Here is a 16,435-nt window from a genome sequence, read left to right on the forward strand (position 1 = left end):
AATATGTATAAAATGCAGTGTGCAAAGCATGTAAATTACACAAGCCCCTCCTCTCTGAGGCTGGTCACTTCCCTCATTTTATTCTGACGTATTTTCCAGTGACTTTTTCTATGCCTTTTTCTATTGGCTTCATTGTCAGATATTAGTAAATCTGTAAATACAAAAGCATTTGTACCTAATGAAAGTAGAAAATTTAAAGTTTTTCTTTGAAAATGGTTCTAGAAAAGGTGCTGGAAACCTTGCAAATGTACTGATTTTCTTCTTCTTCTTGTTCCCTAAAAGTGAATGTATATTATACACTGTGAATTGCATAGACCTTACACTGTAAATCATAGAGACACCAAACTTGACAGGATGGTCCTAAGCATACCCAGACACACATCTGTTCAACACTGTTCAACAGAAAGGACCTCTACATCCCTAAAAGACAGTGGAGACCAGGACAACTAGAGCCCCAGATACAGATCCCCTGTAAATACCTTGTCTCAGACGACCACCAGGACAAGACCACAAGAAACAGATGATTCTTCTGCACAATCTGACTTTGCTGCAGCCTGGAATTAAACTGCTGGCTTCGTCTGGTCAGAGGAGAACTGGCCCCCCAACTGAGCCCGGTTTCTTCCAAGGTTTTTTTCTCCATTCTGTCACAGATGGAGTTTCGGTTCCTTGCCGCTGTCGCCTCTGGCTTGCTTAGTTGGGGTCACTTCATCTACAGCGATATCGTTGACTTGCATTTATGACCTCAAGGTAAGATTATTGTAACACTTTATTGTGTGGTTGTTCTGCACGGTTGGTAAACAAACTCCAGGTAGTCCAAAATGCAGCAGCTAGATTTCTTACTAGAACCAGGAAGTATGACCATATTAGCCCTGTTCGTTCCACACTGCACTGGCTCCCTATTAAACATTGTATAGGTTTTTAAATCTTGCTTATTAATTATAAATCCCTGAATGGTTTAGTACCTCAGTACTTGAATGAGCACTTCTTACATTATAATCTCCCACATCTGTTGCGTTCTCAAAACTCTAACCTGGCTTACACATAACACTCTAATATGCTTCTAATATCCAAATCCTTTAAAAGATTTTTAGGCTGTATTAAATAGGTAACCCGGAACTGGGAACACTTCCCATAACACCCGATGCACTTGCTACATCATTAGAAGAATGGCATCTACGCTAATATTAGTCTGTTTCTGTCTTATTCCAAGGTTACTGGAGCCACCAGATTCAGTCTGTATCCAAGTCAGAGGGTCACTGCAGCCACCCGGATCCAGTACGTATCCAGACCAGATGGTGGATTGGCACCTAGAAAGAACCTCTACATCTCTGAAAGACAGCGAAGACCAGGACAACTAGAGCCCCAGATGCAGATCCCCTGTAAAGACCTTGTCTCAGACAACCACCAGGACAAGACCACAAGAAACAGATGATCGACCCCTTTACCTTGGCCAGACTTTTGGAAGGAACTAGAAAGTGTCAAATTATCACTCCTGTTCTGGCTAGTTTGCATCAAGTTCTACGCGACACAGTTTTAAGTTATTACTGTTTGTTTAAAATTTTCTGGATGGTTTAGTTCCAGACCACTTGTTTGATCTTCTTTCTTACCAATACCTTTGAGCCCATTACAATAGTCCACCCTGCTGGTGATAAAGGCATGAACAAGTTTCTCCAAGTCTTGGCTGGAAACAAAACATCTAATTCTTGCAATGTTTTTTAAATGATAGTATGCTGATTTAGTTACTGCTTTGACATGACTACTGAAACTACGGTCTGTCTCCAGAATCACACCAAGATTCCTGACTTGATTTTTTGTTGTTTGACCCCTAGAGTCAAGGTATGCATTCACCTTGAAAACCTCATCTTTGCTTCCAAATGCAATGACTTTGACAGTTTTTTCCTTGTTTAACTGAAGAAAGTTCTGGCACATCCAACTGTTAATTTCATCAATGCATTTGCAGAGGGAGTCAATGGGGCTGTAGTCATTTGGAGATAAGGCTAGGTAAATCTGGGTATCATCAGCATAGTGATTTTAATCACTGCAAATTAAAAACACTACTCCTCAAATTTCACCAGCATGTTTTCTGCCACACCAGAGGAGACAAAACTTTGGATCATGTTTGTACAAACATTAATGGAGCTTACATCGCGAGCACCCTCCCCCACCTCGGACAGTCTAATCACCTATCTTTGTTTCTCACCCCTAAGTATTCACCCCTCATCAACCGTGTGAAGCCATCGGTGAGGACCATCAAAGTGTGGCCAACTGGAGCAGACTCTTTACTTCAAGACACACTGACTGGACTATGTTTGCTTCACAGGCTGCCTGTGGCTCTCACACGGACATTGATATCTAAACCTCCTCTGTACTGGATCACATCAACTCCACCATTGACAGTGTAACAACAGAAAAACAGATAACAACATACCCTAATCAGAAGCCATGGATGAAGGGGGTGTGACTTCTGTTGAAAGCCCGCAACACTGCCTTCAGGTCAGACGACGCTCAGGCCTACAGTAAATCCAGGGCTAACCTGAAAAGGGGCATCAAAAAGGCCAAGAACTGCTACAAGCTGAAGGTAGAGGAACACTTTTCCAACTCTGACCCCCAACGCATGTGGCAGGGCGTTCCAGATCATCAGTGACTACAAGTCAAGCAACTCCACACCAACGGTCATGGACGTCTCCTTCCTTAACGAACTAAATTACTTTTATGCTTGCTTCAACAGTGACAGCAAGGAGACGGCCACCAAAATCTCAGCCTCAGCAGACCACCACCCTCTCAAACTCACCTCCACAGATGTCCACACTGCACTGAACCAGATCAACACACGCAAGGCTGCTGGCCCTGATGGCATTCCTGGACGTGTGCTTATGGCATGTGCAGAGCAGCTTGCAGGGGTCTTCACAGACATTTTCAACCTGTCCCTCACCCAAGCAACTGTGCCAACATGTTTTAAGTCCACATCCATTGTGCCAGTACCGAAACACTCCTCTCCAACGTGCCTCAATGACTATTCGCCCATAGCACTCACACCCATCATTATGAAGTGCTTCCTAGCACACCTCAAAGACTGCCTCCCACCCACACTGGACCCACACAAATTTGCCTACCGCAGAAATAGGAGCACAGAGGATGCAGTATGCACAGTGCTTCACTCTGCACTCACACACCTGGACCATAACAACACGTATGTTAGGATGTTGTTTGTTGACTTCAGTTCAGCATTTAACACCGTCATTCCCTCCAAGCTGACCCTAAACTTTGAGACCTGGACATTAACACCTCCCTCTGCAACTGGATTATGGACTTTCTGACCAACAGGCCTCAGCATTTTCGGTCAGGCCACACCCACTCCACCACAATCACACTTAACACTGGCGTACCACAGGGCTGTGTGCTGAGCCCATTCCTCTACTCCCTCTACACCCACAACTGCAAGCCTGTGAATGGATCCAACTCCATCATTAAGTTTGCAGATGACACCACGGTGATTGGCCTCATCACAGACAACGATGAGACTGCCTACAGGGAAGAGATACAGCACCTGGCCACATGGTGTGCTGACAATAACCTGCTCCTTAACACCAATAAGACCAAGGAGCTCATTGTGGACTTCAGGAAGAAAGCAAGCACTCATGACCCCATCAACATTAATGGGATGGTTGTTGAACGTGTCTCCAGCTTCAAGTTCCTGGGAACCACCATCTCGGAGGAACTGTCCTGGGCCACAAACACCTCCAGCCTGGTCAAGAAGGCTCACCAGCGCCTTTTCTTCCTCAGGACACTGAAGAAGAACCAGCTGTCTTCAACCATCCTGGTGAACTTTTACCGGTGTGCGATCGAGAGCATCCTGACCAGTTGCATCACAGTCTGGTATGGGAACTGTTCAGTGGCTGACCGCAAGGCACTGCAGAGGGTGGTGAAAACTGCCCTACGAATCAAAGGGACACCGCTTCCTGCTCTTGAGGACATCCAGAGGAAACGCTGTCTACGTCGAGCTCGCAGCATTCTCAAGGACTCCTCTCACCCTGGCCACGGACTGTTTAACCTCCTCCCCTCCGGGAGGCGTTTCAGGAGCCTCCGGACAAGGACCACAAGATTCAGGAACAGCTTTTTCCCTAAAGCTGTCTCCTTGCTGAACTCTGCCCTCTGACACCCCTCAACACCCCCCCACACCACACACATAGACTCCTCCCCCTCTTCAACACTCTGACTGATTTATTTATTTATTCACATCAAGCAAAAAACATTAACTTGTTATTACTTGCACTACTGCCTGTTCATCCAGGAACACTGTATAATCCATTTGCACACTTGAATATTTTCTATGCACTTTACTGTCCATTGCAATACTGTAAATTATGTTCATAGTTCTGCCTATAGTGTACATACACTTTTACATAGCCCATCTGTATAGTATGTTCATAGTACACCTATCTGTATATCGTGCTTATAGTATTTAATATCTGTAAATTATGTCCATAATACTTACCTGTATAGTTATTGTACATATTATAGACCTTTATTCTGTACTTACTGCTTATTGCACTTCTGGTTAGATGCTAACTGCATTTCGTTGCCTTGTACCTACATGTGCAGTGGCAATAAAGTTGAATCTAATCTAATCTAATCTAATCTAATCATAGCTGTGATAGGCAATTTGGTTCTTTCTCATTATTTGACTAAGTGGGAGCATATACAGGCTAAACAAGAGCGGTGCAAGAATTGACCCTTGTGGGACTCCACATGTCATGGACGTCCACTTAGACTTATGGTCTCCTAGACTCACATAATATCCCCCTCTCTTCTAAGTATGATCTGAACCATTTGAATACCATCCCAGAAAGTGTCACAGTGTGTCTGGTCTGTGTATCACTGGGTGTCCACTAGAGGTCTCACTTCCCCTTATCGTCACTGTTCATTGTTTTCAGCTGTTTTCATTTACATCGTTTGCACTTGTCTTTAAATACCTGGGTTGTTTCTGTCCTTGTTACGGAGTCCTTGTTTAATGTCTTTGCGTTTTACATGTCCGTCAACTCTTGCCTTTGTCTTGCTTTGCCTTGCCCTGTGTTCGTGTCCCGTTAATGTATTGTTTGGATATTCTGGTTTTGACCTTGCTTGGACTGTTTACCCCTCTGGATTTGCCCTATATTAAACTGCTTACCTGCAATTGGATCTCTCCTTGTTTTCTGTGTCACCTCATGTGACAGAAGGACTCCGTCCACAACGAGATCAGTCGAGTCAGATTCCCGTGGACTCTCCGGAGTCGGGTCAGGTTCCGGTGGACTCTCAGGAGTCGAGTCAGGTTCCGGTGGACTCTCAGGAGTCGAGTCAGGTTCCGGTGGTCTCTCAGGAGTCGAGTCAGGTTCCGGTGGACTCTCAGGAGTCGAGTCAGGTTCCCGTGGACTCTCAGGAGTCGAGTCAGGTTCCGGTGGGCTCTCAGGAGTCGAGTCAGGTTCCGGTGGACTCTCAGGAGTCGAGTCAGGTTCCGGTGGACTCTCAGGAGTCGAGTCAGGTTCCGGTGGACTCTCAGGAGTTGATTCAGGTTCCGATGGACTCTAAGGAGTTGAGTCAGGTTCCGGCGGACCCTCCGGAGTCGAGTTGGGTTCCAGCGGACCCTCCGAAGTCGAGTCGGGTGCCAGTGGACCCTCCAGAGTCGAGTCAGGTGTTTGTGGACCTTCCAGAGCCAGGGCCAGTCACCGATGACCCTCCAGAGCCAGGGCCAGTCACCGATTACCCTCCAGAGCCAAGTCAAGTCACTGGGTGGTCTGCGGCTCCATTCTGGAGTACTCCTGTCTCAACCACGGGGGCGTGTTGGTCATCTGCTCTGCCCTGGGGGACTCCGACGTTGACCACGAGGACGTGGTGGTCATCTGCTCTGCCCTGGGGGACTTTGACGTTGACCACGAGGACGTGGTGGTCGTCCGCTCCGCCCTGGGGGACTCTGGCGGTGACCACGCGGACGTGGTGATCTTCCGCTCTGCCCTGGAGGGCTCTGGCCTTGACCACAAGGCTGTGGTGGTCTTCCGCTCCGCCCTGGAGGGCTCTGGCTTTGACCACAAGGCCGTGGTGGTCTTCCGCTCTGCCCTGGAGGGCTCTGACTTTGACCACAAGGCCGTGGCGGTCTTCCGCTCCTCCCTGGAGTGCTCTGGCCTTGACCACATGGCTGCGGTGTTCCTCTGCTCCACCCTGGTGGGCGCCTCAACATGCCCTTTATGGACTTCTGTTTTGTGTATTTGAGTTCTGTTATGTTTCTGTCTGTTCCCCTTAGTTTGTCTGGCCCTCCATCCCTCCCCCTGAACCTCCTCCGGTCCTCCTCCCTCCTGGTACTTTTTGTTCTGTTTGTTGTGTCTGAGGAGCATCTGGTAGCTGCTCCTTAGAGGGGGGGTTATGTCACAGTGTGTCTGGTCTGTGTATCACTGGGTGTCCACTAGAGGTCTCACTTCCCATTATCGTCACTGTTCATTGTTTTCAGCTGTTTTCATTTACATCATTTGCACTTGTCTTTAAATACCTGGGTTGTTTCTGTCCTTGTTACGGAGTCCTTGTTTAATGTCTTTGCGTTTTACATGTCCGTCAACTCTTGCCCTTGTCTTGCTTTGCCTTGCCCTGTGTTCGAGTCCCGTTAATGTTTTGTTTGGATATTCTGGTTTTGAACCTGCTTGGACTGTTTACCCCTCTGGATTTGCCCTATATTAAACTGCTTAGCTGCAATTGGATCTCTCCTTGTTTTCTGTGTCGCCTCACGTGACAGAAAGCCCGACCCAGTTTTCCAGTCTCTCTAGAAATATGTTATGATTGACTGTGTCAAACACTAAGCACTGAGATCTAGCAATACCAGCACCTATATTTTGCCAGAGTCAGAATTTAAGTGAATATCATTTATTATCTTAATGAGTGCTGTCTCTGTGCTGTGATGCAGTTGAAAACCAGATTGAAAATTTTCCAGGTATCCATTTGAGTTTAATTATTTGTTCAGCTGATTAAAAACGACATTTTCTATAATTTTGCCTATAAAAGGAAGATTAGATGTTGGTCTAAAATTGCTCAAAATGGTGTGTGACGAGTGGGGCGGGGCCGAGAGCCATGGGAACAGGGTGAGGCCGGTGTTGTGATTGAGAAATGAGCGACAACTGCTCGACCCATCGGTCTCGAGTCCCACAGAGGAGATGGAAGGATATAAAACAGGCATGACGACAGTGAAGGATGAGAAAGGACCAGGCCTTGATATTAGTTTGTGTTTTGGTCTTGTCTGTGCACGGCAGTCGGCTGTAAGGGGCTGCCGCACTGTTTTATGTTTATTTTGATTATTAAAGTTTGACTTGATTGTCCGCCAGTTTCCGTTAATGCGTTACAGTGGTGCCGATGCCCGGGAGAAGGAGGGACGCGCTGCTGAAGATCCCTCGCCGCTGTGGTGAATCCGCGGTGCCATCGAGCAGGTGAGCAAGTGTGCCGCCATGGACGCTCGAGGCGGTGGGCTGGAGTGAGTTGCCAGGGACGGGCGAGCTCGCTGCCGGTAGCCCATGATGTGGAGAGGTGGCTGGCATTTGTGAGGGAGCGGAGGACTCAGCTCCGTTCGCCAGGGGGCCAGAGCCTGCTGCCATCCACCAAGAATGGGGAGGAGCAGGGAACAGGGGACTCCTGCCGGCTGCCCAAAACCGGAGGAGCGTCGTGCCATCTGCTGAGGGCCATCCAGTGCCACCGCCAGGCACCGCGGAGGAGAACACCCAGCTGGTGAAGGGCCGAGCAGCAGCGTGTCTGGGAACTGGAATTTCTTTATTTTTTATTTTTTTCTCCCCTCTCTCGTCTCTGTCGCTCTTCATCCTTCCATCTCCTTTTGTCTCGCCTCATCTGTCCTACCCCCAGGTTCCCGCAGGTCACCGTGAGCGGTCCTCCCTGGCCTGCAAGGGGCGATGGGGGTATGTGATGAGTGGGGCAGGGCCGAGATCCGTTGGAACGGGGCGAGGCCGGTGGAGTGATTGAGAAATGGGCGACACCTGCTTGACCCACCGGTCTCGAGTCCCACAGAGGAGATGGAAGGATATAAAACAGGAGCGACGACAGTGAAGGACGAGAGAGGACCAGGCCTGGATTTTTGTTTGTGTTTTGGTTTTGTATGTGCATGGCAGTCGGCCGTGAGGGCCTGCCACGCTGTTTTATATTTATTTTGATTATTAAAGTTTGATTTGATTGTCCGCAGGTTCCCACCTCCTTCTTCCTATAATTAGGAAGGTTAATGTGTTACATGGTGTTATCAAGATGGTGCTCTTTTTCAGGAGGGGCTTAACAACTGCAGTTTTTAAGGAGTTTGGAAATGTCCCAGGAAGAAGTGAGGCGTTCACCACTTCTACAAGATCAGCTTCTAAGCAGTTAAGCACACTTTTGAAAAAAGATCTGGGAGGTGTGTCAAGATAGCAGGTTGACAATTTTAGGTGTTGCACTATGTCTTCCAGAATTTTGCTATCAATTGCTTCAAAAATAGACATAGTATCTTTTTTATATTGTGGCCTTATCTGTCTGACCTCTGCATTACTTGAGGATGTGCTAATCGCCTTCTTGATATTGATGATCTTCTCAGAAAAGAAGGATGCAAACTCATTGCTATTTGATGTCTGAGAGCATTTCACTGGGAATCTGACTTAGGGGTTTTGTCAGTCTCTCAGCAGTGGCAAAAAGAGCACGAGTGTTATTTAAGTTACTGTTTATAAGGTTTGAGACTAAATTTTGTCTAGTTGTGGCTACTTTCACATTAAAAGCATGAAGGCTGTCTTTATAGATGCTATAGTGAATTTCAAGTTTTGTCTTCCGCCACATTCACTCAGCTTTTCTGCATTGTCTTTTCATAGTCTGAACTGCTGTTGATCTTGTCCAAAATGATTTGGAGTCAAATTGTTTTCTTACTGACTATTATTGGAGCAATATCTTCAATAACATTCTTAACTTTGAGTTAAAGGAATCAAGGATAATATCAACAGAGTCTGCAGAAATGTTTGGTGTTAAAGATATAGCCTCCATAAATAGTACACTTGTGTTCTCGTTTATGTATCTCCTTCTGAAGCCCCTTTCACACTGCACGTCGGACCCGCAATATTCCCGTAACATTGCCTGGTCGCCTTCTGTGTGAAAGCAACCACGTCCCAGAATTGATTACCGAATTAAACCCTGGTCGGGGACCTAGTAACATTGCGGTAATTGATCCGGAACGAGCGCTGTGTGAACAAAGGCCAGATCTAATTCCGTATCGAAGTGATGACGCGCGTTATCGCACGACTCTTTTACCGGCTGTTTTGAAGGAAGATCAGCATTCGCGACGAAAACATATGTGCAAACTGTAATGAAGCAGAGATCAGTTAGTTCCTCACTTTCCGCGCTGACACCGAGATCGTTTGCTTGCTTCAGTTAAAGTATAACGTGCCAAGCGTTGTCGACTCATGTCGACACTTACATTACACGTCACGCGCTGATGTCACGTGTCGTTATGGGATCTTCAAGGGTTGTGTGTGAAAGCACGCACATATACCGGGTCATCACTGGCAGTGTGAAAGTGCCAAATCTAGCGACCAGGGAACAATTACAGGAACACTTTACCCCTGTATTTGCCGGAATGGCAGTGTGAAAGGGGCTTGACAGAGACAGATCTAGATTCAGTTGTAGCAGAGATCAAAATATCTAAGAAAATACAGAAGTGATCAGATAGTGCTACATCCTTAATAACAATGGATGAAATGTTTAGACCCCTACTGATGATTAAGTCTAGAGTGTGTCCACCTTTGTGTGTGGGTCCATGCACATGCTGAGTCAAGTTAAAAGTGTTTGGAACCGTTATCATTTCTTTTGTAGTTTTGTTTTCTGCATTATCCATGTGAATATTAAAATCCCCTGCAATAGCAAAACGGTAAAACTCTGAGGAAATCATTGATAACATTTCTGTGAACTCTTCAACAAAGGCTGGAGAGTATTTTGGAGGCCTGTAAATAATAATAAACAGAATGAGTGGAGCACCTCCTTTGAGCACAATCCCTTGATATTCAAAAGACAAGTACTGACCAAATGGCACTTGCTTGAATTGATAGACATCTTTAAATAGAGCAGCTACACCACCTCTCCTAACCGTCCTGCTGACACTCATGAAATTTAGGGTGTACTCACACTAGCCAGTTTGAACCGTGCCCGAGTGCGTTTGACCACCAAAGCGCGGTTCGTTTGACTAGTGTGAGTGCTCCGAATCGTGCCCGGGCGTGGCTCGATTAGCTGGCCCTGGCCCACTTGGAAGAGGTGGGCCAGGGCACGGTTCAGTTGGACTCGGGCGCGGTTCGCATGCAGTGTGAGCGCTAACCGTGCCGGAGCACGGAAAAGGACGAGTTGCGTCACAGTTTTGCGACGCTCCAAAACCAACATGGCAGGGAAAGGGTCGCTTTGGTCTACGGCAGAGGTGCAAAACGTATAAAAACTAAAAACTGCAAAGTCCTTGCTGCACTTCAGCTGGTACCTTGCAAACATCCTCATACGAGCAGCACGACTACGTGAAAATCTTCGCGCCACTAAGGCGACACATCTGTTTAACAACAGGCTGTGAGAGGGCTGTGGACCAAACGACACAAAATTATCCACAAAGAAAACAGAGCGATGCACTCCATTGTGTTCAGAGAGCGCCGCTCTTCCTGTTTATCCCGAAACCGTCGCACCATAATGACGTAAGCGTGCTCCGGCACGGATGCTGAAACCCTATATGTGAGTGCAGGCCAGAGGGGGAGTGTGGAGGGGGGACAATCGTACTTGGGTCCGGTTCATGGCAACCGTGTCTAGTGTGAGTACACCCTAAAGTTAGGAGGGGTTGCTTCATTGAGGACTGTTGCACTGCAGCTGTCTTCTAGCCATGTTTCGTTTAGAAACATAAAATCCAGATTGTTTGTGGTTATAAAGTTGATTAGAAATTATTCTAAGAGGGTTTGGGCCCTGGCGTTGTGGCAGCGGTCTGAGAGCTCTCACAGGAACAGGGCCCACAGGCTTTGGTGGTTGGGGGGCCCGCCATTTTTTTGTTGATTTCTGTGGGCTTGCAGCAAATGAGTGAAAGAGTTTAGTCCCAGCATACACCAATTCTTCCATTTTCTGTGAGAAGCACAGAAGTGGAGATGCTGGAGATAGGGATAATGTGTCTGGTGAGACTGTCTGTGTCTTTGGTGTCTCCGGTGACTGTGATATGTTGTCCTGGCTTCCATGGCTGTTTTCCAGAAAGTCATCCTTGGGTGGTGAATCTTGTAGCTGTTATGATTCATCACAATCTGTCTGTGAGGAGCTCTGTGGGCAGTGCTCAGCCGGGATAGTGTCCATCAGCAGTGTTTGTTTTGGCTGCATAGAGTTATCGGTGTCCTTGTGAGATATGTCAACCACATGACGACTCGGACCCGGTGTGTGTGTGCTGAATGGATTGACACACTCTGCTGAAGGATGACGGAGGGAAAAGTAGATATTGTCCTTAAACTCTCTAGCACCAAGTTTGTTTGGGTGGAGGCCATCCTGTTTAAACAATTGTCTATGGCCCCAGAACAGATTGAAGTTGTCGATGAAATTCACTCCTTTTATATTACAAGATCTTTGTAGCCATGTGTTCAGCCCAAGCAACCGTGATAACATATTTGTTCCCCTCGCTGGGAGTGGTCCACTGATGAACGACTGAACTTTGAGTCTTTGAAGTGTTTCAAAGAGTTCACTGAAGTCCTTGTTAAGGAGTTCTGACTGCTCTTTCCGAATATCATTCTTCCCCACATGGATGATTATTCGATTTGCAGTCTTGTGCTTCATCAGAATGTTCTGAAGTTCCTTGTTCACATCAGAGACCGTTGCTTGAGGAAGGCAGCATGTTGTTGTAGTCTTGCTACGGATGTTTCTGATAATAGAGTCACCCACTATCAGAGACCTTGGCTCAGCTGGGCTCTGAGCTGAATGCCGTTGTCTGCTCGACCTTGAGCACCTATTAGTAGTGATGTTAGCTGCTGGCTGATCCGATCCATCTTTAATCACATTTGGGGATTCCTCACCCATATTCATTAACGCTTCAAATCTGTTCTCAAAATGTATAGGGGGTGGTAGAATACCGGTATTTACAAGCCTTGCATAGTCGTATCTGGGGTAGAGGTAGCTACGGCAACAATACGAGAAACTCCTGACAATCTGATATCTTGTGTTCCTTTGGGTCTCGCTCCCTGTTTGTGCCATTAATTAGTGTGGCGATCAGTTTCGGCTTGTTCCTCTACACTTGGTATAAACTGTTGAGATTCAGAAGATTCATGGAACTCACCTGCTGTATTCTGAGGAGGTCCATGACAACGGTCTGCTAAATGTTGCCCATGTTTTGGAAGTCCAGCAAGTAACTTTGTTTCAAGAATCCTTTGTAGAAGTTTGCAGAAATTCATGCATCAAGTGGATCCAACAGGAGGCATTTTCTCTCTCTTCTGCTTGAATGTAGGCAGTTGTTTTCCCGTCTCCAGAATGTAAGCTGCTGGCAGTGGGAGGCAAAGTTTTCTTTTTTAGTATTATTCCAGTTCCAAATAGTTTTTAGTTTTAGCGTTTGTGTCTGTTGTTTGAGCACTGTGCTGATCTGCTGAAGTAAAAATCTTAGAAAAATCTGAGAAAAGTATAGAAAAAAGAAGCAAAGCGCAGAGTAGTAAGCTAGAACGTCCGAATGGTAGCAAAGCCAGAAGCCCTATCCGTATATATCTGAAAAGACATGATCTACCATAATCTGGGCTGTCTCTCTGGCAGAAGGAAGTTTAGTGAGTGGGATGAAACGAGCAGATTTAGAGAAGCGATTGACAACCATAAGCATTACCATATTGCCACCCAACGAAGGGAGCCTTGTAATAAAATCAAGAGCAATATGAGACCAGGGCCGTCGGAGGAGAGTTGCCGGTCTTAGTTTGAGTGCAGGTTACACAGGAGGCAGTCCCCACAACGCGACCGGGAGGAATAATAACTTCTGGGGTCTCGGCTGCAGAGGGGGGTTCATAGACGCGAGAAAGGGCATCAGCCTTGACATTCTTAGAACCCGGACGATTGGAAATGGAGAAGTCAAAACGCATAAAAAATAGAGCCCAGCGGGCTTGGCGAGCGTTGAGTCTCTTAGCTGAACGTATGTATTTGAGATTACGATTGTCGGTCCATATGACGAAAGAAGCAGAGGAGCCCTCCAACCCTCCAACGACATCAAAGGCAAGGGATAACGATTCTTGACAGTGATCTCGTCCAGCCCACTTAATCGATACCGGGATGCAACGAACCGTCCTTCTTTTTGACAAAAAAACCCCTGCTCCGGCGGGTGACGAGGAGGGCGCAATCATACTCGCATTGAGGGAATCGGAGAGGTAATTTGCCAGTGCTTACCGTTCGGGAGCCGGTTAGGGAATATAACCTGCCGCGCAGGGGCGTGGTCCCTGGGAGAAGGTCGATACTGCAATTGTACGGACGATGGGGGGGGGGAGAGGTGTCCCGGGCTCGACTAAAGACCTCCTGCAGATCGTGATAGACCTCCGGGACTCAAGACAAATCACTGGGTTCCTCTTGAAAAACAGAAACAGCAGAGACAGGTGGAACAGCAGAAGTTAAACACTCAACATGACAGGACAATCTCCACGATAAAATGGTACCATCTGACCAGTTAATCTGGGGGTTGTGTTGTACTAGCCAAGGGTGACCAAGAACCACAGGGGGAATGAAAAAAAAAATAATAAATTGTCTCTTTATGATTTCCCGAGACGGTAAGCGTCAGGGGCACAGTCCTTTGCTTAATCCTAGCAAAGGAGCTACCGTCTAGGGCAAAGAGAGGGGTGGAGTCTTTTAAGTCTAAGAGGGGAATACCTTGCTTCTGAGCCCACAACTCATCGATGAAATTACCCTCTGCCCCCGAGTCAACCAAAGCCATGCACGAGACTGACGAGACGGGCCACCGAAGAAGTACAGGACTTGGATGGAGAGGCCCTAGACACCATGCTTGCCAGTAACCCTCCACCTACTGACGAGCTCTGGCTTTTACCGGGCAGTTGGAGATGAAATGGTTTGCTGAAGCACAGTACATGCACAGGCGATTGAACAAGCGTCGCTCGCTCTCCTTGACAGAAATTGGGAGCCCACCAAGCTGCATGGGTTCAGGGTCTGTGTCGGAGGCTTGAAGGACTGTACCAGTAGACAAAGTCGAGGAGAGGGCGGCTTCGGTACATGGCGCAGATTGAATATCTCTTTGGATTTGAGACTTCAGTCTTTGCAACTTTACAGATCTTCTACACCAAGAGCTTGTAACACTCCAACGAGAAAGGAACATTTTAAAAAGCATCATATGACCCCTTTAACAAAAAAGCAAAACAGCAAGATTTATTTGACATCATCACTCTTGCGATGCTTTGATGTCATACACAGAATGGTCTGGGCAGTGCGGCTTCAAGTCAAACACCTATTGTGCTTTGTTTGGAAATGCACAACAGTTGTTCTGTGGCTTTAAAGGCAATATTTTCATTAACAAAATTTAGCATAATTAGACAATATTGTTTCTAATACATACTACAATATTAACTTTTTATGTCTATGAAAGTGAAAGTGAAAAATGAAGTGAAATGTGGAAAAGTATTGTGACCCATACCCAGAATTTGTGTTCTCGAATTTAACCCATCCAAGTGCACATACACAGTAGTGAACACTACTAGCCATCTGCCAGATATTTTCGATCCATGCATCAATAATCAGCCTGTATATGCTGTTGAACCTAATAATTGTCACTCTTTCATTAAACAGTATGAGGTGTTGTTCCCACCCACACAAGAGTGGCTTATGTCATCTCACTCTGAACTGGACAGTCTCGCGACTTGAGTGCCATAAGCGCCATGCTGTGAGGATTTACATGAGCACAAGCCTAAGATGATCAATGTCTTTGGTTAGTCAGTCTTAAGTAAGTAGACTTCATGACAACTGGCATCGCTTCATCAAGGCAGAAGGTTGGGGACAGATCATGCCATTGGTTGCAGATGACGAGTGAATGGATTTCAGCGGCACTGGCAGCTTGGTTCATCGAGATCATGTATGTATGCCCCAGACCCCCTGGACAACATCAAGCTTGCTATTCACACCCTTCCCCTGTCGCTTCCCAAGTGCCTGATCCACCTGGTGAGCCAGAACCCATGCAGGTGGGGAGGATGCACTTCTCAGCTGAAGAAAAGCAAAGTTGAGTAACAAAGGGTCTCTTACTTTACAGAAGCAGTCAAGGTCACATCCCTTCTATATGCTCAGTCAAAGTCATCGTCTGTCAGTAATGTAGGGAATGCTGGTGGGAAGCACCTCAATCCCCCCCTTGGTGGGTTCTTGTTACTTGTTTTGCATCTGCACTGTCTCCAGTGAAGGAGTGGATGCTGAGTTGCCATATCCTTCATATTTATATTAATTATATTATTTCATTATTTCTTGTTTGAGTTTATTTCTGGCAAGAGTGAAATGTGTAACCTTATGTGCGCTTATGAGATAATAAAGAATCCTGCTTTATGCTATACTCTCTAGGATGATGACTTCATAGTGTGTGTGTAATGAACCATTCTAGGGCTAGGTGGCCTTGAAGTTCTGATAAGTTTTCTGTGTATGTGTGTTAGTATCTGTATGAACAGGGAGAAGCTCAGACAGTCCCAGAACAAATGTTCAACTGCCAATGTTCAGCATATCAGATATACATCTTTTATCTAGGTTTTGGAACCAATCAGAATTTTGTTGACTTATGCATTGACGCAATTAGTATCCACTGTCAGCGAATAATTGTTGTTGATTTTAAATAGAGTGGCCTATGATCTACATCGAGATTACTGAAGATGACTTCTGCTGATGAAACCGCAAACTATTTCTTTAAGTAAAAGGATTATTAATTGAACACATCTCTGACTCCTGGTCTTCAGTCATCTGGTTATCTGGTCCTTGGATTTTAACTGTAATTTAAAGTTTGAGTCTCTCATCTCAAATTTTGTTGTTTACAACTCTACTCTTTTGTTTACGCTGACAGTTTGATTTTGATCATAAATTACCATTTGTTGCAGGAAAGGACACATCACGAATGGGTGTCAGAGTGGTTCTTTCCTGGGAATACCCTTATGATTATAAGGGTAGCACTTTATTTTACAGTCCTGTTCCTCATGTACATACTATGTACATATTATAGTAATTACAATAACTATGTAATAACTAGGTACTAACCCTAAACCTACCCCTTAACCTAACCCTACCCCATGTAGTTACCTTGTATTACCAGAACTTTCTTAGATAAATGCACTGTAAGTACACTATAAGTACATGTTAGTACACATACTGTAAAATAAAGTGCAACCATTAAAAGTTACATCAGTGGCTTTTGGAGAGTGGTGTCCAATCACAGAAATCATAAATATATTTAGTCTACCAAATGGCTGAA

The sequence above is a fragment of the Carassius auratus genome, unplaced genomic scaffold (assembly GCF_003368295.1).
Source record: "Carassius auratus strain Wakin unplaced genomic scaffold, ASM336829v1 scaf_tig00001155, whole genome shotgun sequence".
In the NCBI taxonomy this organism is placed as follows: Eukaryota; Metazoa; Chordata; class Actinopteri; order Cypriniformes; family Cyprinidae; genus Carassius; species Carassius auratus.